Source organism: Schistocerca nitens, chromosome 1, assembly GCF_023898315.1.
Source record: "Schistocerca nitens isolate TAMUIC-IGC-003100 chromosome 1, iqSchNite1.1, whole genome shotgun sequence".
NCBI lineage: Eukaryota > Metazoa > Arthropoda > Insecta > Orthoptera > Acrididae > Schistocerca > Schistocerca nitens.
Genome location: NC_064614.1, coordinates 141,020,369 through 141,046,975, shown reverse-complemented (window position 1 = coordinate 141,046,975; position 26,607 = coordinate 141,020,369). Strand labels below are relative to the sequence as shown.

Sequence of the window (26,607 nt, the reverse complement as noted above, 5' to 3'; positions counted from 1 at the left end):
TCCCATCCCACAGCATCAAACCACGACCTCCATACAGGTCTCTTTCACGGACATTGAGGGGTTAATATGTGGTTCCTGGTTCACGCCAGATGGAAACCCGGCGAGAATCACCTGGACTCGTCCGTAAACATAAACTGGGACCACTGTCCCTGACCATGTACTGTGTTCTTGACACCAGGCTTTACGGGCTCTCCTGGGACCAGGGGTCAGTGGAATGCACGTTGCAGGTCTCCGGGTGAATAAACCATGTCTGTTCAGTCGTCTGCAGACTGTGTGTCTGGAGACAACTGTTCCAGTGGCTGCGGTAAGGTCCCGAGCAAGGCTACCTGCAGTACTCCGTGGCCGTCTGCGGGCACTGATGGTGAGATATCGATCTTCTTGTAGTGTTGTACACTGTGGACGTCCTGTACTGTAGCGCCTGGACACGTTTCCTGTCTGCTGGAATCGTTGCCATAATCTTAAGATCACACTTTGTGGCACATAGAGGGCCCGTGCTACGACCTGCTGTGTTTGACAAGCCTCCAGTCGCCCTAGTATTCTTCCTGTTATAACATCATCAATATGTGTTCTTTGAGTCATCTTCAACACACATTTACCATTAGTACGTCTGAAAACGTCTGCACACTTACTCGCTGCACCGTACTCTGACATGCACCAACACACCTCTGCGTATGTGGATTGCTGCCAGCGCCACCGTGCGACGACCGCAGGTCAAATGCACCGCATGGTCATACCCCGAGGTGACTGAAACCCGCAAACCGCCCACCAGAGCGTTGTTTCACCATGTATCAGCATTATCCTTAATTTATGAGCATGAGTGTAGATAACCTTGTGGGCAGTGGCGGATATATATGGGGAGCGCGCGGCGCAACCCCCCCCCCCCCCCCCCACCACCACCACCAGAATGAGATTTTCACTCTTCAGCGGAGTGTGCGTTGATATGAAACTTCCTGGCAGATTAAAACCGTGTGCCGGACCGAGACTCGAACTCGGGTAGAGCACCTGCAAGCGAAAGGCAAAGGTCCCGAGTTCGAGTCTCGGTCCGGCACACAGTTTTCATCTGCCATGAAGTTTCATATCAACGCACACTCCGCTGAAGAGTGAAAATCTCATTCTGGAAACATCCCCCAGGCTGTGGCTAACCCTTGTCTCCGTAGTATCCTTTCTTCCAGGAGTGCTAGTTCTGCAAGGTAAGCAGGAGAGCTTCTGTGAAGTTTGGAAGGTAGGAGACGAGGTACTGGCAGAAGTAAAGCTGTGAGGACGGGGCGTGAGTCGTGCTTGGGTAGCTCAGATGGTAGAGGACTTGCACGCGAAAGGAAAAGGTCCCGAGTTCGAGTCTCGGTCCAGCACACAGTTTTCATCAGCCGGGAAGTTTCAGAGTGGTCAGTTGTTTGTGAAGTATTAATAATAGTAATTCATAATAATTTCTCAGTAAAACTATTGTTACGAGACTCGTAACAATATTTTTGCTAATAACGTAACAATAATTTCCCATACCTAACTCGTAATTCGAGTTGGGGATGGGAAACTGTTGATGCATATATCTCCGGTAATTATGACTTTCGAGAAGATTCCTAAAAACGCATTGTTACTGTATAGACCCTCCATCGAATGCACTAGTAAGGAACGGAATCGACAATTAAAGTTCCACACATGCAGAAATTGCCAGATGACGTCATCTTTGCCGTATGATACATCTTGGCTTGTCGCTTTCACAGTAGGTATTTGTTAATACTCCTTAAAAGTCTGGAAGCGAACATTCTGGCAGTGAATGTCCTCGAAACAACCGAGCCACGTATGTAAGGGAAGCAGAGTCGCTGCCAGGTAGTCAGTTTGAAAGCTACAATCGTCGCGGTAAATTGGAAGTGATAAAAACTGAGCAACTGCGATTATTGGCTATTACCGCAGACTTCAGTCAGTGTTGTGCTTAGTGATATTAGAAATACGCGGAGTGTGACCGTGTGTGTTTTACTGCTAAGTGTACTAGTGTTGCATTTTTCAGTGCGAATAAAGTGTTTATTCGAGAATAATTGGGCCGTGCGGTTCTAGGCGCTTCAGTCTGGAACCGCGTGACCGCTACGGTCGCAGGTTCGAATCCTGCCTCGGGCGTGGATGTGTGTGATGTCCTTAGGTTAGTTAGGTTTAAGTAGTTCTAAGTTCTAGGGGACTGATGATGACCACAGATGTTAAGTCCCATAGTGCTCAGAGACATCTGAACCATCTTTGAAACCTGAAAACGCTTATATTTTTCCCACTTTCGAGCACAAGAGGGGACGGGTTGGAAACAGACAAGTGCACGATAATCACTTTGAACAGTATCCATGGCTGGTCTTCTCACAAGTTAAAAAGCGACTTCTTTGCATTAACTGTTCAATTTTTGTGAATAATAAAATGGTTGGAGGAAAGAAATCCATCATGGCCAAGAAACTTGTGACGGAGCCACTAAGTAAGTTTGCCAAACTTACTGGTAAAGATGGTGACCTTGAGATCCACTCTAGGCTCAAATACCACGTTGAAGCGTCAACAGATGCAACATTATTTTTGGCGACACGAGACAACCGCGAACTTGAGGTCATAAATCAACTGTCAAGACAGAGAATGGTTAGCATTAGGTAAAACAGAGATCGTCTTGTATCTATAATAAAACAATCATATTTCATGGAAAACGAAATATTTCTCTGAGGGGGCATAGACATGATGGGAGTCTATTAGAAAACGAAAATGATCGTGAAAGTATAATGGGTAACGAGGGAAACTTTAGAGTTCTTCTAAGATTGAGAATTGACTCTGGAGACTTGTAACTAAAATATCACCTTGAGACCAGTAAAGCGATCGCTACTTACGTAAGTAAAACAACGTGTAACAAACTTATTTCATGCTGTGAAGCCGGCCGAAGCGGTTCTAGGCGCTACAGTCTGGAACCGCGCGACCGCTACGGTCGCAGGTTCGAATCCTGCCTCGGGTCTTGGATGTGTGTGATGTCCTTAGGTTAGTTAGGTTTAAGTAGTTCTAAGTTCTAGGGTACTGATGACCTTAGCAGTTAAGTCCCATAGTGCTCAGAGCCATTTGAACCATTTGAACCATTTGAACCATGCTGTGAAACAGTGATGTTATCGAGAGTATTGGAGGAAGTCAGAGAGTCTCGTTATTACAGCATGATCTTCGAAGAGACTACGGACATAGCGCACATCGCCCAACTGAGTTTAGCTACAAGATATGTTGATGGTGAGGGCAAATTACACAAAAGATTTTTGGGTTCCGTTGACATCCATAAAGATAATGATTGTAGTGGAAACATTGACGATGAACCTCAAGAGAGTCAAGACGAAGAGCGTAGCGTTACTGGTGAAGTATTAGGTATTAGGATTCTAAGGAGAATGGAAAGCCTTTCTCTGTCACTGGAGATCTATGTGGGTATAGGCTGTGATGGTTTCTCAGTTAATATGTCGGAATTGAAAGGAGCTGTGGGTACAATAAAAAAGAAAGCTATCAGCGCGCAAGTATCACCGTGCTGAAGTCATTCGCTCAACCTCGTTGTCTCTCGCAGCTGCAAAGTTACAAGTGTGAGAAACTCACCTGGTGCTATTGAAGAAATAGTATCGTTCTTTACAGCGTCTAGCAAGCGGTTTGCAACATTGAAGAGTCGCCTAGAACACACGCTGCAATCACATTGTCAAACGAGATGAGTTGAGCGACATGATGCTGTTAATCAATTCGCAACTGATCTTGGAACAGTTTGCAAAGTTCTTAAAGAAATATAGTGTTGGAGGGATAGAACAACGACTGCCAAAGCCAATATTCTCCTTCGAGCTCTCTCTAGTTGCGAGTTTATCATCACTCTGTTTACACTGATTGACATTATGAGGATAACATACGAGGTGTGGCTAGAAAAAAACCGGACTAGTACTGGTGAAACAATAAAACGAATGCAATAAGGCTGCAAGTCGCGTGGCCTGTCACGTGACTCTCGCTCCGCCTACTGCTCGAGTTTCATCTGCCTCCTGCACTCAGTCTGCCCGTGGCGTCTGTTTTAAGTAGTTGACGTTTTGTCTGTGCGTCGGAAAATGTTGAGTGTACAGAAAGAACAGCGTGTTAACATCAAATTTTGTTTCAAACTAGGAAAATCTGCAAGTGAAACGTTTGTAATGTTACAACAAGTGTACGGCGATGATTGTTTATCGCGAACACAAGTGTTTGAGTGGTTTAAACGATTTAAAGATGGCCGCGAAGACACCAGTGATGACACTCGCACTGGCAGACCATTGTCAGCAAAAACTGATGCAAACATTGAAAAAATCGGTAAACTTGTTCGACAAGATCGCCGTTTAACAATCAGAGCAGTGTCTGAGTTAACAGCAGTTGACAAGGAAAGTGTTAGGCAGATTCTTCATGAAAGTTTCAACATGAACAAAGTGTGTTCAAAAATGGTTCCAAAGTGTCTCACAATTGAACAGAAGGAACGCCGAAGAATGATTTGTTCTGACATCCTGGAAAACATTGAAAGTGATCCCACCTTCTTACAAAATGTTATTACTTGCGATGAATCGTGGTTTTTTACTTACGATCCCGAAACTAAACGCCAATCGATACATTGGAAAACTCCTGGTTCTCCACGACAAAAAAAAGCACGAATGTCAAAATCGAAATTCAAGGCAATGATGATTGTTTTTTTTGACATCAAAGGGATTGTGCACATTGATTGGGTACCAGAGGGACAAACAGTGAATCAGCATTACTACATTAGCGTCCTGGCTACCCTACGTGAGCGAGTACGGAGAAAACGGAACGATTTGTGGAGAAAAAAGTCATGGATCCTTCACCAAGACAATGCCCCAGCTCACAGTGCGTTGTCAGTGAAGACGTTTTTGGCAAAACACAACATTCCCATCTTAGATCATCCACCCTACTCACCAGATTTGGCCCCCTGTGACTTTTTTCTTTTCCCTAAAGTCAAGTCAGCTTTGAAAGGAACTAGATTTGAGACTGTTGAATCAGTAAAAGAAAAAGCGACGGAAGTAATGTATGGACTTACCGAAAATGATCTGCAGCATTGCTATGAACAGTGGAAAATTCGTATGGAGCGGTGTAGAGACCGAGGAGGAGAGTACATTGAAGGAGATAACATGAAATTGTAAATAATTGTAAATAAATGTTTTTTCCAGCATCAGTCCGGTTTTTTTCTAGCCGCACCTCGTATCCAGTCGGCAAAATCTTAAAAGACCCTAGCTTGGACGTCGCGATGGCAAAAGTAAAATTAGATTCGACGCTCAAGGTGTACAACGGCATGAGAGCTAATGCTGATAGCCACTTGGCTCGTATTGCTAAAGGGGCGAAGGCAGTTATGGAAGACTGCACTGAACAGATATTCGCATGTTGTGCGGGGGCAGTTGAATTTAGTGAAACTAAACTTCTAATTGTTGTTGTTTATAGGTCCCCTAACTCCGACTTCAGAGCGTTTCTGCTTAAGCTAGAGAGGGTTCTTGATTCACTTTGAAGGAAGTACAAGAAATTAGTTATATGTGATGACTTGAATATTAATTTTGTGTATGATAGTGCAAGAAAAAGGATGTTGGTAGATCTCCTAAATTCATATGATCTGATGCAGACTGTGTTTTTTCCAACTAGGGTGCAGGGGAACAGTAGCAGAGCCATAGACAATATTTTTATTCATTCTTCATTACTAGATGGGTGCATTCTGGTAGTAAAGGCGTGAATGGTCTTTCAGACCATGATGCACGAATTTTAACACTAAAAGGCATTTTTACTCAAACAAATGTCATATTTAATCACAAACTATGTAGGAAAGTTAATCCAACAGCAATAGAGAGTTTTTTAAACCTTGTCAAGGAACAAGAGTGGCAGGATGTTTATAGTGCCGATAACATAGATGATAAATACAATGCTTTCCTTAACAAATTTCTCATGCTCTTTGAGAGTTGCTTTCCATTAGAACGCTCTAAACGGGGCACTAGCAGTAGTAGGCAGCCCGGGTGGCTGTCTAGTGGGATAAGGATATCTTGTAGAACAGAGCGGGAATTATATCAAAATGTTAGAAGTAGTCACAATCAAGCTGCAGTAGCCCATTACAAACAGTACTGTAAGGTGCTTAAAAATGTTATTAGGAAGGCAAAGAGTATGTGGTATGCATATAGAATAGCTAATTCACAGGATAAAATTAAAACCATATGGTCAGTTGTGAAGGAAGTGCTGGTCAGCAGCACAAGGTCGACGGTATAAAGTCAGTTCGCAGTAAAAATATTTCTGTTACTGATAAATCAGATACATGTACAGTATTTAACAATCATTTTCTGAGCATTGCTGGTGAACTAAATAAAAATTTAGTTTCTACAGGGAATCATATAACTTTCTTGGCAAATGCCTTTCCGAGATTGATGTCTGAAATACTCCTCTGTGATACAGGCAAGAGGGAGATTGAGTGAATAATTAAATCACTGAAGACTAAGGACTCTCAAGGTTATGATGAAGTGTCTAGCAGAATATTGAAGTGCAGTGCTACACATGTTAGCCCTGTATTTAACCATATTTGTAATTTTTCCTTTAGGAATGGTCAGTTTCCTGAGCGATTAAAGTACCCAGTAGTGAAGCCGCTTTATCACATAGCTGCGAAGCATGAGCATTAGCTAGGGGTAACCATATTCCCTCTTAACTGTTAAGATATTGTGTAAGAGTGATCCTGGTTTCCTTACACATACTTTCAAACGAGTATAACCGGAATTAGAATGAAATGAACACCCTTAGCTGCTTACAGGCGTTGACATACGTCAACGGGGAGAGATGAAAATGTATGCCCCGACCGGGACTCGAACCCAGGATCACCTGCTTACATGGCAGACGCTCTATCCATCTTTTTATTTTCAGATCTCATTTTGTTCGCTTTTGTTCGTTGCATCTGGTCGGGGCGGACGTCGTAAGACACCCGTTTCAATTCGTCGTTGATCGGTTTACTCAGTTTTTTAATTACAGAGGGCAGCTACCCCTCTGACCGAACACGCTGAGCTACCGTGCCAGCATCCATCTGAGCCACCGAGGACACAGAGGATAGCGCGACTGCAGGGATTTATCTCTGGCACGCCTCCCGCGAAACCCACATTCTCAACGTATTGTGCCGCACTACATTCGTAGTGCCCCCGCCCATTAACTCGTTACTCGCGGCGCGTTGCCGATTCCCGTAAGAGTTCGGGCACTGTTCGCGCATTCGCACAGAAGAAGAAGATGGTCAAGTGGCCGTACGAGGGGCGTTCAGAAAGTAAGCTCCGATCGGTCGCGAAATGGAAACGACTATGAAAATCCGATAAAGCTTTGCACAGATGTGTTGGGTAGTGTCTCTAGTATAACCCCAATTAGCATCACGTCGCTCTTCTCATTTCTGAGCTCGCAGTGAGTGCGTAAAGATGTCTAGAAAATAGTGTCTGCCGCCAAGTACGAGGGCCTGGTGAGAAATTTCGCCTGAAGCTATGCAGCTAACATTACATAACTGTCGTGCTGTTTCGTCTTCAAGACAATTCTCAGCCGCATTCTGCAGGGGCAATGAAGATGCTCCTGCATCGTTTGCAAATGGAAATGTTAGATTACCCACAATACAGTCCGCAATTGTCTCCCCCTGAGTTTCATCTCTGGTCACATGAACCGCTGTCTTTGACGACAACATTTTGACACAGACAACGAGGTGTAGGCCAGCGTGGAGAATTGGCGGAAAGCACTGGCGGCTGCCTTCTATGATGAGGCTATTGAAAAGTTGGTACAACGCTATGACAAAAGTCTAAGTCAGAACGGCGACTACGTAGAGAAGTAGCTGAAAGGTGTAGCTAATTGTTACAAGTAAAACATTTCTGATGTTCACTGTGGTTTCAATTTGGCAATCAATCGGAGCTTACTTTCTGAACAGGCCTCGTATATATATGATGTATTTTCGACACTATTGTATGGATAATGACTAGTTACGGAACCTTATCATGTTCTGCAACTCTACTGTCTTTCTGTCCATCAAATGTGCTCTCTTCTCTTGCTTTTGCTTAACTTTCGGGGATTAGTGTTCGCCAGTGTTGTACAGTAGGAAACAGCGAGATCTGCAGCAGGAGCAGTGCATACTGATGCGCGCAGAGCTGCGGGGAATTCTCGAGGAGTCCTGTGAGCTTCCAGTGAGCGTGCGAGGTCGCGTCCCCCCCTACCGCCGCCGTGTCGCTATCAGCGCAACGTGTCGGCACGTTCTAGACGGACGTGGCGCCAGCCGATCAGCGGACGGACAATCAGGGGAGAGGCATCGGCGAGCGGCTGGCGAGCTTCCAGCAGCTGCGGGCGCCGCCGATTCCTCGAAAGGCGCTCCAGCAGTGTTCCGAGGCTCCAGCCGGCCGCTGCCCTGCCGTGCGGGCGCACCTTGACACTATAGTCCACGTCCTTCGTAAGCCGCGTATTTTAACCTCGAAAATCCTAATAATAAGACACTCGCAAAGATTTCAGAAAATTCGAACAATCAGAGATGAGGTAGCAAGACCAAGAACGCGTGTCCAACTGCCAACGTCCATCCAAAGGAACATATCTTCACAGACTTTCTTTTACTGCCGACGTGTTACAAGGTTATAATGCGTGTGCTTCTACCTTATGCCGTATTGCCACACTGTCTGATCCGTTATTCCCTTGTCACTCAGCGTATTGTAAGATATTCTGCAACTACTGTTCGAGCTTGTATTTGACTTTCATTATACGAAGGGCAGAAATGTGTAAATCGTTAAGGACGAAAGTTGAGTTGAAAGAAATTTTTTACCGCAATTACACTACTGCCCATTAAAATTGCTACACCACGAAGGTGACGTACTACAGAAGCGAAATTTAACCGACAGGAAGAAGTTGCTGTGATATGCAAATGATTAGCTTTTCAGAGCATTCACACAAGGTTGGCGCCGGTGGCGACACCTACAACGTGCTGACATGAGGAAAGTTTCCGACCGATTTCTCATACACAAACAGCAGTTGACCGGCGTTGCCTGGTGAAACGTCGTTGTGATTCCTCGTATAAGGAGGAGAAATGCGTACCATCACGTTTTCGACTTTGATAAAGGTCGGATTGTAGCCTATCGCGATTGCGGTTTATCGTTTCGCGACATTGCTGCTCGCGTTGGTCGAGATCCAATGACTGTTAGCAGAATATGGAATCGGTGGGTTCAGGAGGGTAATACGGAACGCCGTGCTGGATCCCAACGGCCTCGTATCACTAGCAGTCGAGATGACAGGCATCTTATCCGCATGGCTGTAACGGATCGTGCAGCCACGTCTCGATCCCTGAGTCAACAGATGGGGACGTATGCAAGACAACAACCATCTGCACGAACAGTTCGACGACGTTTGCAGCAGCATGGACTATCAGCTCGGAGACCATGGATGCGGTTATCCTTGACGCTGCATCACAGACAGGAGCGCCTGCGATGGTGTACTCAACGACGAACCTGGGTGAACGAATGGCAAAACGTCATTTTTTCGGATGAATCCAGGTTCTGTTTACAGCGTCATGATGGTCACATCCGTGTTTGGCGACATCGCGGTGAGCCCACATTGGAAGCGTGTATTCGTCATCGCCATACTGGCGTATCACCCGGCGTGATGGTATGGGGTGCCACTGGATACACGACTGGGTAACCTGTTGTTCGCATTGACGACACTTTGAACAGTGGACGTTACATTTCAGATATGTTACGACCCGTAGTTCTACCCTTCATTCGATCCCTGCGATACCATACATTTCAGCAGGATAATGCACGACCGCATGTTGCAGGTCCTGTACGGGCCTTTCTGGATACAGAAAATGTTCGACTGCTGCCCTGGCCAGCACATTCTCCAGATCTCTTACCTACTGAAAACGTCCTTGTCAATGGTGGCAGAGCAACTGGCTCGTCACAATACGCCAGTCACTAGTCTTGATTATCTGTGGTATCGTGTTGAACCTGCATGGGCAGGTGTACCTGTACACGCCATCCAAGCTCTGTTTGACTCAATGCCCAGACGTATCAAGGCCGTTACTGCGGCCAGAGGTGGTTGTTCCGGGTATTGATTTGTCAGGATCTATGCACCCATATTGTGTGAAAATGTAATCACATGTCAGTTCTAGTATAATATATTTGTCCAATGAATACCCGTTTATCATCTGCATTTCTTCTTGGTGTAGCAATTTTAATGGCCAGTAGCGTAACTCTCTGTCCACAGGCGGGATTGGAAGGACGTTAGGAAAAAGGTCGGGTGGTATCACATCTGATTTGTAGGTATTACGAAGCAGGCGACCCCTCCAATACTGCGAGTGTGACGGGCTAGAAGGATACACTATAGTTCAATTCTTTTATCTCGGCGGCTCGTGCATGCCCGCCCAGACGCTGGAGATTGCTGCGTTGCCAGTTGCACACGACGCACGCACCCATAGAAGCAGCGCCATAGTATAGCATAGTTCGCAAGCATACGTGTAGGGAGGAGCGCGCAGTTCATGAAATAAAGCCACCACGGCCGCATTAACCCTTTCGCTGCTACAAAGACGTGCTCCCTGCATTCCGCGCTGTGGGCGATTTTGTCACTGCACTGCTCGCCTGTGCAGACACATTGTGTTCCGACTGCTTTGACACTCTTTATCATTCGATTCCACAAAAACTATTTGGCTCAAAAATTAGATTTTTACCTATCTTCTTGACTGATACCTTCCCCCCCGTAAATGACTTAATTTTGTTTCGATGTTCAACGCAGTTATTATGCAGCATTAAATATAGTAAACCTCTGCACGAAATTTTGAAGAGTTTGCAGAGGTAAAAGTCCATAGAGTATACTTTCCGTATGGTCGATTTTAGTTGCCACAATGTTGAGAATGAAATGTGGACAAGATACCTATATATTTCATTTAATTTAAGTACCACATAAGTGTCGTATGTAATATTGAGAAATATTCCACCTTTCGCGACTGTAACAAAAGTTTTACTTACACTGGGCACGTTTGGCTTTATTTTAAAGCACTTCAATCAATCAAAAGGAAGTAGACAAAATACATTAAACAAAACTGTGGACTTACAAAAACATTAGGACCTGAATATACCGTGTGTCAGTGAAGTGCTCAGAGCTATGTCAAATATAATTTATTTGCTAAAACACTGATCAGCCAACACAAACGTTGAATATTGTGCTACCGCAGCACAAAACTACGAAAGGTGACTTGGCAATGGAGGACACAAAATACAGTCCTCTAATGATGCTTCAAAAGAGAGAAACGCGTCTGGTCTAAATAAGTCGCTTATTACAGTTGCAGAAGAGGGATATATTTCAATACCATTGGTAAAACTGCGACTATGGAACAAAAACAAGAAATAGAACATGAATACCATTGTGTATGTGCCATACCTTTCACCGGTGGAAGTGCTTTAAAATAAAGCCAAACGCGCCGTGTGTATGTAAAACTTTTATTACAGTCGCGAAAGACGGAATATTTCTCAATATTACATACGACACCTATGTGGTACTTAAATTAAATGAGATATTGTTATACAGTAAATATTGTATGAAATTTAGGTATCTTGTCCACATTTCATTCTCAACATTGTGGCAACTAAAATCGACCATACGGAAAGTATACGCTATGGACTTCTACCTCTGCAAACTCTTCAAAATTTCGTGCAATGGTTTACTACATTTAATGCTGCACATCAAAACAAAATTAAGTCATTTATGGGGGGAAGGTATCAGGCAAGAAGACGTGTAAAAATCAAATTTTTTGGCCAAATAGTTTTTGTGAAATCGAATGATTAGTGTGTCAAAGCAGTGGGAACACCATGTGTCTGCACAGGCGAGAAGTGCAGTGATGACAAAATCGCGCACAGCGCGGAATGCGGGGAGCACGTGTCTGCAGCAGCGAAAAAGTTAATGAAGAGGCAAAGCACTAGAAATTTCATTCAAACGAATAAAATTCGTGAAGTAAGGCACTCCAATATCGTTTTTAAATAAAGAAAATAAACACCACACAAGGTTTGAACTCATAACCTTTCCGTTGGTAGCCCAACACCCTAACCGTTACGCTACCTCAGCTCCTCGAACAATGTAACTCCATAAGGACTCTAACCCTCACGCAACTAATTATAAACACTGTTGGTATGACTATGAATTACTCACGCTTCGTCGAAGTACAATAGGAAATAAACAATTACCGCTGTTCTTTATTGCGAAAAAGCAGTTCGTGAGATTGAAACAAACACCTTTCCTTGCTATCGCCTGAATTAGGAGTCTTATTGCTTGTTTGGTTTAATTAATTAATATAATATGAAGCAATTGGTATAAAGAATGCTTTTTCCAAACTTTCTGTAAAAGAAAATCTGCTATCAAGACATTGCTTTTGTTCTATTACTTTATTTATGACTGAACATTTCTAAAACTGAAGACACTCGTCCGTGGTCTGCACTGCTGTCGAGATCTGGCAACGTCATTCTCTGTTCGTTGGCTGACTGTGTTTTGTGACGTCAGATGCGCAGAACGAACCTAAACTCGGCCGCCAAGATATATGACGCGCACTTTAGCTAGGGATAAGACCCGAGCTACATCGCACTTGCGCACTGCGGCAAACAGGGCGGGCGGGCGGTTTTCCACCCCACCTAGTGAGTTTAGCATAATCTATCGTGGAACAATAAATAGTCATTATTCTTGCGCTAATTGTGTTTCAGTATTATCAAACAAAACCTCTGGTGGGCCACTTTCCTGATTCACCATCCTGACGAAAGAAGTAAATCTGAGTGACAACGACAATTCATAACTATAGGTAACATTTTCTAGAATATCAAAGCTCTGAGGTGCGTTCCATATTATATGTAAATTGAAGGTGGAAAGGTGAAGAAAGGAAATTAAAGGGAAGGGATTCCGATACCAGCTGCATCAGGATATTATGCAGAATCAACGGCCACGAGTGAAAATGTGTACCAGACTGGGTTTCGAACCCGGGATCTCCTGCTTACTAGGCAGGTGCGTTAACCACTACGCCACCCGGACACGGTGTTATCGCAACTGCGTGGACTGTCTCGGCACGCCTCACGGCCGAACCACACTCCCATCGGAAGCCACCTATCTGCAGTCCCTGTCCGTTTCCCCCACGCTCGCTGCTCTGAGATTCCCACAGGAGGTCGGACGTACTTGTGCATCCGCACTGAAGAAGGTGGGTCCATTACCCAGGTAGAGCAATCAAATTATATGAATGCGTGGTCTCTGTTTTTTCGGACATGTCCGAAAGAACAGACACCACGCAAAATCGAGGTGTACAACTTTGCTTCCGCCGTTTGCCGATAGGTGGCGACAACGGTAAGTAGCGGTCGAAAGAAACAGATCACAGATGTCAGGCAGTTAGCTTCGACCTCGGTCAACATAACCTCATTCATACATTAGTCGATTTTGGTCTGCATTATAAAGTTGTTCTTGATTGAAAATGTCAGTCTGCGAGCCTAATTCTCGTCATTTGCGGGAGATGTTACTGTTTTATTTCAATATGAAGAAAACAGTGGCTGAGCATCATCGAATACTCTCAATTACGTATGGTAAGGACGCTATTAGAGAAAGAACGTGTCGTGAGTGGTTTCAACGCTTCAAGAACGGTGATTTTAACGTCGTAGACCGGCATAGTGTTGGAAGAGAGAATGTTTTCGAAGATGCAGAATTGGAGACATTGCTGAGTGAAGACTCGCGTCAAACTCAAGAAGAATTGGCACGATTAGTGGGAGTGGCACAGCAAGCCATTTCAAAACGTCTCAAGGCTATGGGCATGATTCAGAAAGAAGGAACTTGGGTCCCGTGTGAGGTGAAACCAAGAGACGTTGAACGACGTTTGTGTGTTTGTGAACAGTTGCTTCAGATGCAAAAACGGAAGGGATTTACCATTGCATTGTGACCGGGGACGAAAAATGCGTTCATTACGATAACCCTAAAAGCAAAAAATCATGGCGATATCCCGTCCATGCTTCCACGTCGACGGCCAAACCGAATATTCACGGCTCCAAGATCATGCTCTGCTTTTGGTGGGACCAGCTCGCCGTCGTGTACTATGAGGTGTTAAAAACCAAGTGAAACAATCAAAGATGCTCGTTATCGACCGCAATTAATGCGTTTGAGCAGAGCATTAAAAGACAAGAGGCCGCAATACAGCGAGAGGCACGATAAAGTGATTTTGCAGCACGACAACGCTCGACCCCTATCAGTGTACATAATCTATATGCGTCGAAACGTTTATTACAGTAACTTGGAAAAAAAATAATTAAATTGGAGAGAGACATTTTGAGATTTTTGGTAACAATGTTTTCTCTTTGTATATTACATATAGATATTTGTATAATGTATCTTAAAAATATAGACATATTAAAGAACTATGTACCTAATAACACTCCCGTATTAGAATTCAACGTTGTGTCAAAATTTCAGAGCAATCGGTCGAGAACTTTCGGAGATTAACGATTTTGAACAAACCAGCATTTACATTTTTATGACGTTTTCCCTTGTATTACATGTATACCAGACGGCGTTCCAGTAGGTATACAAAAACACTTGAATATTCGAGCGCAACGTTGTGTCACAAATTTAAAGCAATCCACGAAGAACTGACGGAAATTTGACATTTGGAAGAAATGAACATCTACGTTTGTACTTATATAGAAACTGTAAATGTTCCTAATCGCAAACCTCCGGGAGTTTTTCACCGAATGCTTTGAAATTTTGACTCAATGTTGCATTGGAATCTACTTGCGTTTTTTATATACCTATTTCTTTAACGTGCCAACGCCGTTGCAGCAGTGGCAACACCGGTTCCCGTCAGATCACCGAAGTTAAGCGCTATCGGGCTGGGTTAGCACTTGAATGGGTGACCATCCGGTAGGTTGAGCGGTTTGGCAAGCGGGGTGCACTCAGCCCTTGTGAAGCAAACTGAGGAGTTACCATACGGTGGGAGAGCGGTGTGCTGATCACATGCCCCTCCAAAACCGCATTCAATGACGCCTGTGAGCTATATATATACACTATGTGATAAAAAGTATCCAGACACCCCCAAACATAGGTTTTTCATATCAGGTGTATTGTGGTGCCACCTACTGCCAGGTACTCAATATCAGCGAGCCATTAGACATCGTGAGAGAGCAGAACGGAACGCTCCGCGCGTCTCACGGACTTCGAACGTGGTCAGGTGATTGGGTGTCACTTGTCTCCACACTCCTAAACATCCCTAGGTCCACTGTTTTCGATGTGATAGTGAAGTGGAAACGTGAAGGGACACAAAAGCGTACAGGCCGACCTCGTCTGTTGACTGACAGAGACCGCCGACAGTTGAAGAGGGTCGTAACGTGTAATAGGCAGACTTCTACCCAGACCATAACACAGGAATTCAAAACTGCATCCGGATCCACTGCAAGTACTATGACAGTTAGGCGGGAGGTGAGAAAACTTGGATTTTATGGTCGAGCTGCTGCTCATATGCCACACATCACGCCGTAATTGCCAAACGACGCCTCGCTTGGTGTAAAGAGGGTAAACATTGGACGATTGAACAGTGGAAAAACGTTGTGTGGAGTGACGAATCACGGTACACAATGTGACGATGCGATGGCAGGGTGTGGGTATGGCGAATGCCCGGTGAACGTTATCTGCCAGCATGTGTAGGGCGGTGGTGTTATGGTGTGGTCATGTTTTTCATGGAGGGGTCTTGCACCCCAAGTTGTTTTGCGTGGCACTATCACAGCACAGGCCTACATTGATGTTTTAAGCACCTTCTTGCTTCCTACTGTTGAAAAGCAATTCGGGGATGGCGATTGCATATTTCAGCACGATTGAGCACCTGTTCATAATGCACAGCCTGTGGCGGAGTGATTTCACGACAATAACGACCCTGTAATGGGCTGGCCTGCACAGAGTCCTGACCTGAATCCTATAGAACACATCTGGGATGTTTTGGAACGCCGATTTCATGCCAGGCCTTACGGACCGACATCGATACCTCTCCTCAGTGCAGCATTCCGTGAAGAATGGGCTGCCATTCCCCAAGAAACCCACTGACATCTGACTGAACGTATGCCTGCGAGAGTGGAAGCTGTCATCAAGGCTAAGGGTGGGCCAACACCATATTGAATTCCAGCATTACCGATGGAGGGCGCCACGAACTTGTAAGTCATTTCCAGCCAGGTGTCCGGATACTTTTGATCACATTGTATGTATGTATATACACACACCTCTGAAAAGACACTTTTGTGAGGAAGCAACGTTGTGACAAAATGTTGAAAGCAATCGGTCAAGAACTTTTGGAGATACACGTTTTTGAACAAACGAACATTTACATTTTTATTTCTTTAGATAATCTTAGTCCCACTCAACAAATTCTACAACGGAGTTGCAAAGCGTTCTCCGGAGGTTCTGCGTGCAGTTAGTTACCTGGATTTCAATCTCATTAACAAGCAACGCGGCTAATTGTATGGCACGCTGCGCTTTCGGCGTGATCTCATTTCTCATTAAGAGCGTGAGTGCAGCGCTCATGTGGGAACTGCTTCCAGGAACAGCTGAGAACGCGCGCTGGAACAGACGGGGCCACAGTTGTAGGCAGGCCTTTTCCTCTCAGGACACGGCGATTTATTTCGCCCTCAAAAAAAGTCGCCCACGGGCTCTCGCGTTTCGCGTTTCAAATATCGTCTGCCCGCAGTCAGACGTCAGACGCCGTTCTGCGCGGAACGTTCCTGGTGGCGTTTAAGCCCGCTACCGCCTTCTGCTGGCGTCCGTATTTCGGGAGTGTTCCTCACAGAGGTAATAAATCATTACACTCTGCGCTGGCGCTCTTCTGGAGACCACGTGGAACAAAAATTACCTCTTACATCACAGCTGGTGTAGGAAGGGCGAATAATTTATTGTCGGCTGCTAACCAAGCAATTCATAAAGATGGTCCAGTTTGTTGCTGCTAAAAGATTATAAAGAAAGGAGTGTTCCAGAAGTGATTAATGTTCCGCCAGTTTGCCAGTTAGCACATCTTAAGTTACCACGCAAACTCTGCGACGCTGAGTAGCCAGAGCGGCAGAAATCTGTCTAAATTCTCGAAGATGCGTTGTGTGGACACAAGAGGATAACTACAGAAAGGCGCGTGGTAATGATTAAGACTCTGGTTATTTATTCGGGAGAAGTTGGGTAAAACTGTCTGTTCGGCCGCCCATATTTAGACTTTTCGTGTTTTCTCTGAAGCACGTAAGGCGAGCGCCGTGGCCAATATGCTCCTCATCCTCGTCCAATCACATCTCGCCCTCCGTCTGTAACGTCATATACGTCGATGGGACGTTAAACTGTACTTTCTCTTACGGAAATTTTCTCACGTAACAAGTAATTACTTGTTGCTCGATGCAATTGAGAAAGTCGAAGGGGCGTTCAGAAAAGATTCCATTTGAGGGCGTTGCTGCAGCGTATATGCAACGTAGCACGTCTTCGATGCGTGTATATAAGCACCGACGTGTAGGCAAGGCATTACATCTATATGGATACTCTGCAAATCACACATAAGTGCCCGGCAGAGGGTTCATCGAACCACCTTCACAATAATTCTCTTTTATTCCACTCTCGAACCGTGCGTGGAAAAAAAGAACACCTGGATCTTTCCGTACGAGCTCTGATTTCCCCTATTTTATCATGGCGATCGTTTCTCCCTAAGTAGGTCGGTGTCGACAATATTTTCGCATTCGGAGGAGAAACTTGCTGATTGAAATTTCGTGAGAAAACTCAGCCGCAACGAAAAAAGCCTTTCCTTTAATGGTGTCCATCCCAAATGTGTATCATGTCCGTGACACTCTCTCCCCTATTTCGTGATTATACGAAACGTGCTGCGCTTCTTTGACCTTTCTCGGTGTTCTCCGTCAATCCTACCTGGTAAGGATCCTAAACAGTGCAGCAGTACTCCAAAAGAGGCCGGACAAGCGTAGTGTAGGCAGTCTCTGTAGTAGATCTGTTGCATCTTCCAAGTGTCCTGCCAATAAAACGCAGTCTTTGGTTTGCCTTCCCCACACCATTTTCTATCTGTTCATTCCAATTTAAATTGTTCGTAGTTGTAATCCCTAAGTATTTAGTTGAATTTACGGCCTTTAGATTTGACTGATTTATCCTGCAACCGAAGATTAACGGATTCCTTTTAGCACTCATGCGGATGACCTCACAGTAGACGATAAACGGCAGCATAATCTGCAAGCAAGTTCAGACCGCTGCTCAGATTTTCTCCTAAATCGTTTACGTAGATAAGGAACAGCAGAGGGCTTATAATACTGTTCGTGTCTTTCCGACGTGCGTGCGCCAAATGCAGAAACGCGAACTATGACGACGCGTTAATACCAAACGCGTCCAAACAGAACCAAGATGCACATAGTCTTTTCTTGGCTGCCGATGGACAAACACCGGTAGATATCCTTTGGAGAATGAAGAATATGCACGGGGCAGCACGGCTGTCAAAAACCAGGGTTATGGAATGGTGCGCCAAGTTTCGTCTTCTTTTATTAGAGTCACAAGATCAATAACAACAAAATACATGGAAATCGTGCTTTACTTTAACCTCGTACAGTTTTGCTTCATATTAGCGAAGTTGCTAAATTTCAGGCAAAATCTTTTATTAGCCGTAACTCTGTAAGTAAACATTTGCGGACCTATGTTTATGTGGACTTGTTTCCTTAGTTTTACTTGCAGAATAACATATTAAAATATTTCATATCTTTGTGAATCACCCTCTGTACGTACAACAAAGTACAAATGAACGGTTGCAGAGCATACAGATAACTCGCTGAGGTCCTGGCTTTGAATGTGAGGTGCCTTTCATTACTCAGTCCTGGCTTTCTCATCCCATTCAGCAAGTATCTCTAATCTCTGTTGTCTAAAGCACAATGCATTTAAAGAAACTCGTACTTGTCACGCTTGAGCAAAAGAGTCGGCAGCTAAAAATTTACGTGTGTGAAGATGGTGCTGCAAATCGGAAGATTAGGGTTGAACGTTCTGACAACGAGGAAGTCATTAGAGACAGCGCGCAAGGTAGGTCAGGGCAAGGACGGTTCAAGAAACCGTTCAACCAGTGCTCTAGCCACCCACTCAAGTCCTGGCTTTGAATCTAATTTGCCTTTCGGTACTCAGCGCTCTCTTTCACGTCCCTTTCAACAAGTATCTCTCATCTCTGTTGTTATGTCGAATCTGACATCAAATGGTTCTCCTAATGCGTTCACGGAGAGATTGGCGAGTTTAAGAAGGACGCCGCTTTCATAATTCTCATGCGATCAATTATTTATTAGCTGTACCATCAGTTAGTAATGACTGTGATGGCCTTACACTGTCACCTCCAGCAAGTGGACGAGCTATGTTACCTCCAGTAATTGCGCTGCGTGCTAGTCCAGTAGAGCAAAAATCAGTTTTGTGGTACGTTTTTAATAACGTTACGGCTACGCGAATGGTCCACTGTGATACGGTTTTCAACAGGTCTTGAGGAGAGTACGTGGTTTACAGAATAAAAAGTATAGGGTGCTTTTTAAGAAAGGCGTATTACTGTTCATATCTTGGCAACGAACAAAATTACAAGAAGGCAGTCAACCTAATTAATGTCCCCGTGGTAGCTAAAAAACACCAGTTTTTCTCGCAGAAGGAGCAGGCATAGCATGTATGAAGGAAAAAACCGCTATAACAGCTGCTGTTCTCGAAGAGACCAAGATGTTGCTCCATTGTAGCCTTCCCTCAGTCTAGTTACTGCAATAATCGCCTGTTTTTCATTTTTTCCTTTACCTTGAACGTCGTCACACGTCATTTTTCTTCCTTTAGATTCTTGAGAAACTTGGTCTGGCCTTGAACAAAGCACTCACGTTTCTTACTTACATTATCCTTGGAATTTTCTCTCGGCCTGTATAGGTGACCCATCAGACATATTGTTCATTGCCGATAAACGGAGATTACGTTTCTTACTCTGCTGGAAATTCCCGCACAAATACTAAAAAAAGCGAATGTAAGGAAGTCAAATCCTAATGCTCGCTGTTGTATCTTCTGCGGCATGCCTTTTATGACGATCAAATACACAGCGGGACAGGTTAATTTCACAAGCAAAGAAAGGAAATTAAACAATGGATTACCTCAGGGGTCAGTATTATGCCCTATACTTTTCAACATTTATATTTCTCACATACCTGAATCCGGCGCAAGAAGTTTGAATACGCTGACGATCTAGTACTTGCGGTTTAGCACAAAGAGTTCAGAAGTGCTAAAAGCACTCTAGGTGACGATCTCAACAAAATACATAAGTAATTCACCATGTGGAGACTCATACAGAATCTCTCTAAAACCTAAGTCAGCGGTTTCCACTTAAACAACAAAGCTGGAGATTATTAAATGGAAGTCCGTATGGACGACACAACGCTCCCCTACCAGAGTCACCCAAATTATCTTGAAACAACTCTTGATAGGACTCTACTTTTCAGGAAGTATCTGGAAAAAACTTACAAATTGAGCACACGAAACAACAATCTCCAGAACCTCTGCAGTACTAGCTGGGGAGCATCAGCAGATATGTTTCGAACTTCGGTGCTCAGTTTAATGTTTTCTACGGCTGAATATTGTGCTTCGGCGTGGCTGAACAGTCCTCACGTAAATAAGACAGACACTCAGCTTAATAAACCTTGAGAATCATTTCCGGTTCCATAAGAACTACTCCCTTATGATGACTTCCAACACTTAGCAACATAGCTCCTCCTCTGTTAAGAAGAGAAGAAACTCTGCCGTATGGCTGTTCCAAAATAATGAATACTCTTCGACTTCTCATCCATGAAGATATTCCCGGGTTGAGAAAAAAACAGACTTTGTTCCAGAAATCCAGCCCTGCGACTGGCCCAGCAGCTTGCTGATAGCAACTTCACCATTGACGGCAAATGGCGTGGAATCTGGACTACAAATACTCTACCTAAAGTGCGGCAGAGACAGCAAAGGACTTGGAAGAGCAGTTGAATGGAATGGACAGTGTCTTGAAAGGAGGATATAAGATGAACATCAACAAAAGCAAAACGAGGATAATGCAATGTAGTCGAATTAAGTCGGGTGATGCTGAGGGAATTAGATTAGGAAATGAGACAATTAAAGTAGTAAAGGAGTTTTGCTATTTGGGGAGCAAAATAGCTGATGATGGTCGAAGTAAAGAGGATATAAAATGAAGACTGGCAATGGCAAGGAAAGCGTTACTAAAGAAGAGAAATTTGTTAACATTCAATATAGATTTAAGGGTCAGGAAGTCGTTTCTGAAAGTATTTGTATGGAGTATAGCCATGTATGGAAGTAAAACATGGACGATAACTAGTTTGGACAAGAAGAGAATAGAAGCTTTCTAAATGTGGTGCTACAGAAGAATGCTGAAGATTAGATAGGTAGATCACATAACTAATGAGGAGGTATTGAATAGAATTGGAGTGAAGAGAAATTTGTGGCACAACTTGACTAGAAGAAGGGATCGGTTGGTAGGACATGTTCTGAGACATCAAGGGATCACCAATGTAGCATTGGAGGGCAGCGTGGAGGGTAAAAATCGTAGAGGGAGACCAAGAGATGAATACAGTAAGCAGATTCAGAAGAATGTAGGCTGCAGTAGGTACTGGGAAATGAAGAAGCTTGCACAGGATAGAGTAGCATGGAGAGCTGCATCAAACCAGTCTCAGGACTGAAGACCACAACAACAACAAAGTGCGGCGTCTTACTGGTCCTCTACATACACCCAAGGGCTTTGGACGCCCGTGGCACGAGTGGAACAATACGTATACATCGCATTCGAACAGGTCGCAGAGTGTGTGGCTACAACAACCATCACAAATGGTGTGAGCAGTCCAGCCCAAACTGTCCGTGATTGTGGAGCATCTAACATGACCGTCCGGCACATTGCCGAACAGAGTAATTTGAGAGCTTATCTATCTTGATCCAAACCGACTTTTTCATCGCCACAGCATCAGACCTTGACTGGATAAGGAGATTGGGCATTAGAATATAACAATAGTTTTTAATGTTTTATCTGTATTTATGCCTCTCATGCATTTTTACGTATTCTTCACTGTATTTCATGTGCAGTGCTACACGCTAAATAAATAAATATCCAGCTAAAGAAATGAGATTAGTGTGAAGTGTAAAGAATACGTAAAAGTAATTGTAGGTGAACTGAGGAACAGATTGCGGTTCTTCTAGTGGGTTCTGGCAAGTCTGGCAAATTTACGAAGGAAGACGCTTTCAGAATTCTGATGCGACCAATTCTTGATTTCCGTGGATTGCTTAAGGCAGATCCTGCTATGGGTCGTTTGTAAAGGACACAGCCGATTTATTTCCCTACCATTCCCCATCTGCAATGACCTCGTTGGCGACTCGACGCTCAATCTCTCCTTCTTTCTTTCTTAAACTCGGATTCAAACTCTGGGATCGCTACAATATTACACTAGAGGACGAACTCAACAAGTACTAAGACATCCAGCGTGGTTTGTCATCGATGTAGCTAGAACGATAGCTTTGTGCAAGTACTCAAAGACTTTATGAGTACAAGAAAATGCGCCCAGAGAGAGACGAATTGCTTTCGAGAACTTTAAGTCGGAAAATTATGAAAACTATCGCTTTATGTTGATATTAAATTAATTCTGCTGTCTACAATATATATTTCGCGTTCGCTTCTTAAAGGAAACACAAGAGAAAACGGGGATATGACCCACATAAGAGGCATTCAAAGAATTATTTATCCTACACTCCTTTTTCTTCGTTTTATGTCTTCAACTGTAAGGCTATGTGTTCGGTCTTCCTCTTGTGGGCGATGTAGATGGTGCAGCTGGTATCCTCCATGATCTGGTTGATGTATTCTAGTCTCGCTCTGCCTCTTGTGTTATGCCCCTCTTCTGTCCCTTCAACGATACTTCTAATGACAGCGTTACAGCTCAGCAGATGACCAATCCATGTGATCTTGTTGTGTTGGATAGGTTCCTAGACATGGCCCCTGTTTTTCCAATCTTTGGAGCACCTCTTCATTTGATACCGTGCCTGCCCAGGCTAGTTTCAGTATTCTGCGGTAGCACCATATCTCGAAGGATGTTATTCTGTATTTTTCTGCGTTCATGTTTCACCTCAGTACAGCAGAACACTCCAAACAAATGTCTTTATGCTGACTTTCCTGAAATGTTTCTCTGTGGAACTGGATATAAAAAGTTTTTTCTCTTGTTAAAAGCAGCCTTTGCCTGACAGATGCAGCTCGCAATATTCTTCTTGGATTTACCATCTGATGTAATTTCACTTCCTAGGTAGGCGAAGGATTCGACTGTCTTCAGTCTCTCACTGTTATCTGAGCAATCAACAACGGTTTTTTGTTCTACTCGCCACTAAGATTTTCGTTTTAGGTTTATTAATTTTCATGGTATATGAAGAGCTGAGGCTGGTTTACATCTGGACCAGCATCTCTTCTAGTTGTTCTGCATCTTTACTTGACACTGCGGTACATTAGCAAATTTCAACACCTCTGTTTCCTTACCAGAAATTGTTATTCCTTCTAGGGTAAGATAGAGCTAAATGAATCATTTCAACTTTTTGGGCCCCAAAGGGATAGTAAATATTTTACCACGCATATTAAACTGCATTGGTGAATAGATCATAGTTAATAGTTTTGTATGATAAAGGTACACTGCTTTAAGATTTATTCTTTCTCATTGTAAACAACAAAATTTAAAATGTTGAATCAATGGAAAATTAAAAATTTGTGTGGCTATTTGAATCGTAAATGGGGCTACTTGAATCATTTTGAACTGTCGTACAATTATATACAATATGGAAGACTACACTTTGTAACTGTTCCGGTAGTCGTGACATGCATTTCCCACAGCGGAATTGCTTACGACCAGCAGCCCCCCCCCCCCCCCCCCCCCACACACACACACCTCTCACACACACAAACATTTAGTGAAACCATGGCTTGCACTTATCGCACGTGTTCCATTCCCCTTTCTTCACAGATCTAGGGTCGTAATATTTGATGCTGCAGAAACCACAAAGTACGTTTTTTCGCCGGCCGGAGTGGCCGTGCGGTTCTAGGCGCTACAGTCTGGAACCGAGCGACCGCTACGGTCGCAGGTTCGAATCCTGTCTCGGGCATGGATGTGTGTGATGTCCTTAGGTTAGTCAGGTTTAATTAGTTCTAAGTTCTAGGCGACTCATGACCTCAGCAGTTAAGTCGCATAGTGCTCAGAGCCATTTGAACCATTTACGTTTTCTTCCTCCGACTCAACTGCAGGTGATGATGAAGATGAATCCTCGTCTTCATTTGAATGTTTCTCTTGAACATCCAGCGCATTTCTGTAACCCTCGTTCTTCTTTCTTTGCGAATTTTCAAAAAGCAATTTTCTCTTTCCTCTTGTAAGGTTGATATGAACTGGTGAAGTCAGATGGCAAGCAGAATTTTCTCTCTCCTCGCACGTGTGGTATCGGTGGTTTTCGTTGGGGTTGGCAAAACAGAAGAAAATGTTGAAGCTGATGTTGCTGAGCTCTGACTATCAGAATTTCTGGGAGGATTAGGAGGAGATGCAGGGCCTGGGTTAACTTCTGGTTCTGTGGCAACAGAACGGGACTCATCAGTCTACACTCGGAATGTCGAAGAAGGAAGGAATTTGTGCGACTGTACTTTGTTTGGATTGAAGGGAAAATTCCTGTGCACTCAAATCCCTTCACAGAGTTTGCTACATTAGCTCCACGTCTCCAGGGGACGTCGAAAATTTAACCAAAAACAGATTTTCTGATGGAGGCTGAGGGACTATTGTGTGTAATTAGGCTACAAGAACACTTTAATAAAGAAGAAATAATGCGTTCTATATTCCGTTTCAGAAAGCCCCGCGAAGACTGATACACAGAGCCCCATTCCCTTACTTCGAAAGTAAGCAGTTGCTCAGATTTATAACAGGCATTGCTAGTTGCTCAGTTGATAGAGTTGCTGGATTCTGTCAAACTGGTAGCGGGAAGATTTACAACTAGCATTCATGTATTTCAACAACGGACATTATTTTAAACAGACTTAATACTGCATGGCGGACTGTTGTAAGCAATACTGTCTTACCTCTTCTATTTGCTTCTGCGTTATTGCTGTCTGCATTAGATCTATTTGGAGAAAAGCTCTTTTGCCGCTTGTGCACGACTTGTCTAGCGACGTTCTTGTAACATAATGGCGTCCGAGATGCGGGCACGGACTAAGCGGTAGAATGTTTTCTTACTGCTATCCATATAGCCCCATTGACCCTACTCTATAGCTTCTACTTTCTGTCAGATTTCACGTATTGCCCTCTGAATGTATCCACTAAACAAGAGCGGAGATCTTTCACGATTCTGTTGTACACCCTGCTTGGTAGTAGCTTCTTCTTGATGTTCTACACACCTTATGACACATCTTCTCTGTACAGTCGCTACACTATTACTCTGGACTCATACTTTATGCCACTTTCTCTCGTCATCTCAAAAAGCTGTCGCCAGTCTACCCCGTCAGATTATTTTTCTGAGGGGACGAAGGCAATACATGTGTCCTGAGCCTTCTTATGACTTTCCTCAAGAATTAATCGTAAGCCGCTTCTCGTGTGTCCTGACCCCCTTCTAATGCCAAACTGGTCGTCCGCGACCATTGTATCTATCCTGTCTTCGATCGTTCTTACAGTTAAAGAGGTCAAGGTCCAGGAAGCCTATGTTGTCACACAAAGAGCCACATCTGTTTCCATATCATTTGTTTCGTACTGTTGGGAGCTCCCCGGTTTTGTTCATATATTTCTTCCTATACAATATTCGCGAATGCAACGAGAAAGAGGAAATTTAATTAACGGTACGAAGCACACTTCGCAATTTTCGGACATTGTCTTATGGGTTTTAATTTCGCTTTAGATAAAAAAAACGAACTTCGAAATAAATATTATTTTTCGTCGATCTATGGGGGGGTGTAGAAACGCTCAACTGAAATTATAGTATATCTATGCAGCTTTTGTAAGGTTTGCGAAAAAACACGAGTCTAACTTTATTGTTGAAGTTTCCGTAATATTTTACAAATGGTTCAAATGGCTCTGAGCACTGTGGGACTTAACATCTGTGGTCATCAGTCCCCTAGAACTTAGAACTACTTAAACCTAACTAACCTAAGGACACCACACACATCCATGCCCGAGGCAGGATTCGAACCTGCGACCGTAGCAGTCGCGCGGTTCCGGACTGAGCACCTAGCACCGCTAGACCACCGCGGCCGGCCAATACTTTACAAGTACATTATATCTGTTGCTAGCGGTTGCATGCTCACCACCAATATAATCCTTGTGCCATGTTCTGAAATGTCTCCGGTATTCAAGGTAACGGTGTGAAATTGCTTCCAGCTCGTGACTTCAGAGATTATACAGGCACGCCATGTGGTTTCGTGTTTGAGGTCAGTTGGCTCTCCTGTAGTCGTAGTTATTTAAGAGCCCTGAAGAGCATGCTGTTGGTATTGTACTGTTTGTAATGCGATCTTATTGTTTTTTGTAACCAACCAATCAGTCACTGTCTCCGAGACTATTTCGATATCTAACGCTGCGGTTGTGTTCATGCATTTATTTAATGACG

General features: G+C 43.9%; 1 protein-coding gene and 1 non-coding gene across 2 annotated transcripts in view; both read right to left on the bottom strand.

Moving 5' to 3' along the window:
- The window catches only part of LOC126243384 (xaa-Pro aminopeptidase 1-like), a 376,629-nt gene that overhangs the window by 93,488 nt on the left and 256,534 nt on the right, over positions 1-26,607 (bottom strand). The gene's annotated exons all lie outside the window — the stretch shown is intronic.
- Positions 12,944-13,017, bottom strand: Trnat-agu (transfer RNA threonine (anticodon AGU)). Its single transcript has one exon. It is a non-coding gene; the product is annotated as a tRNA-Thr (tRNA).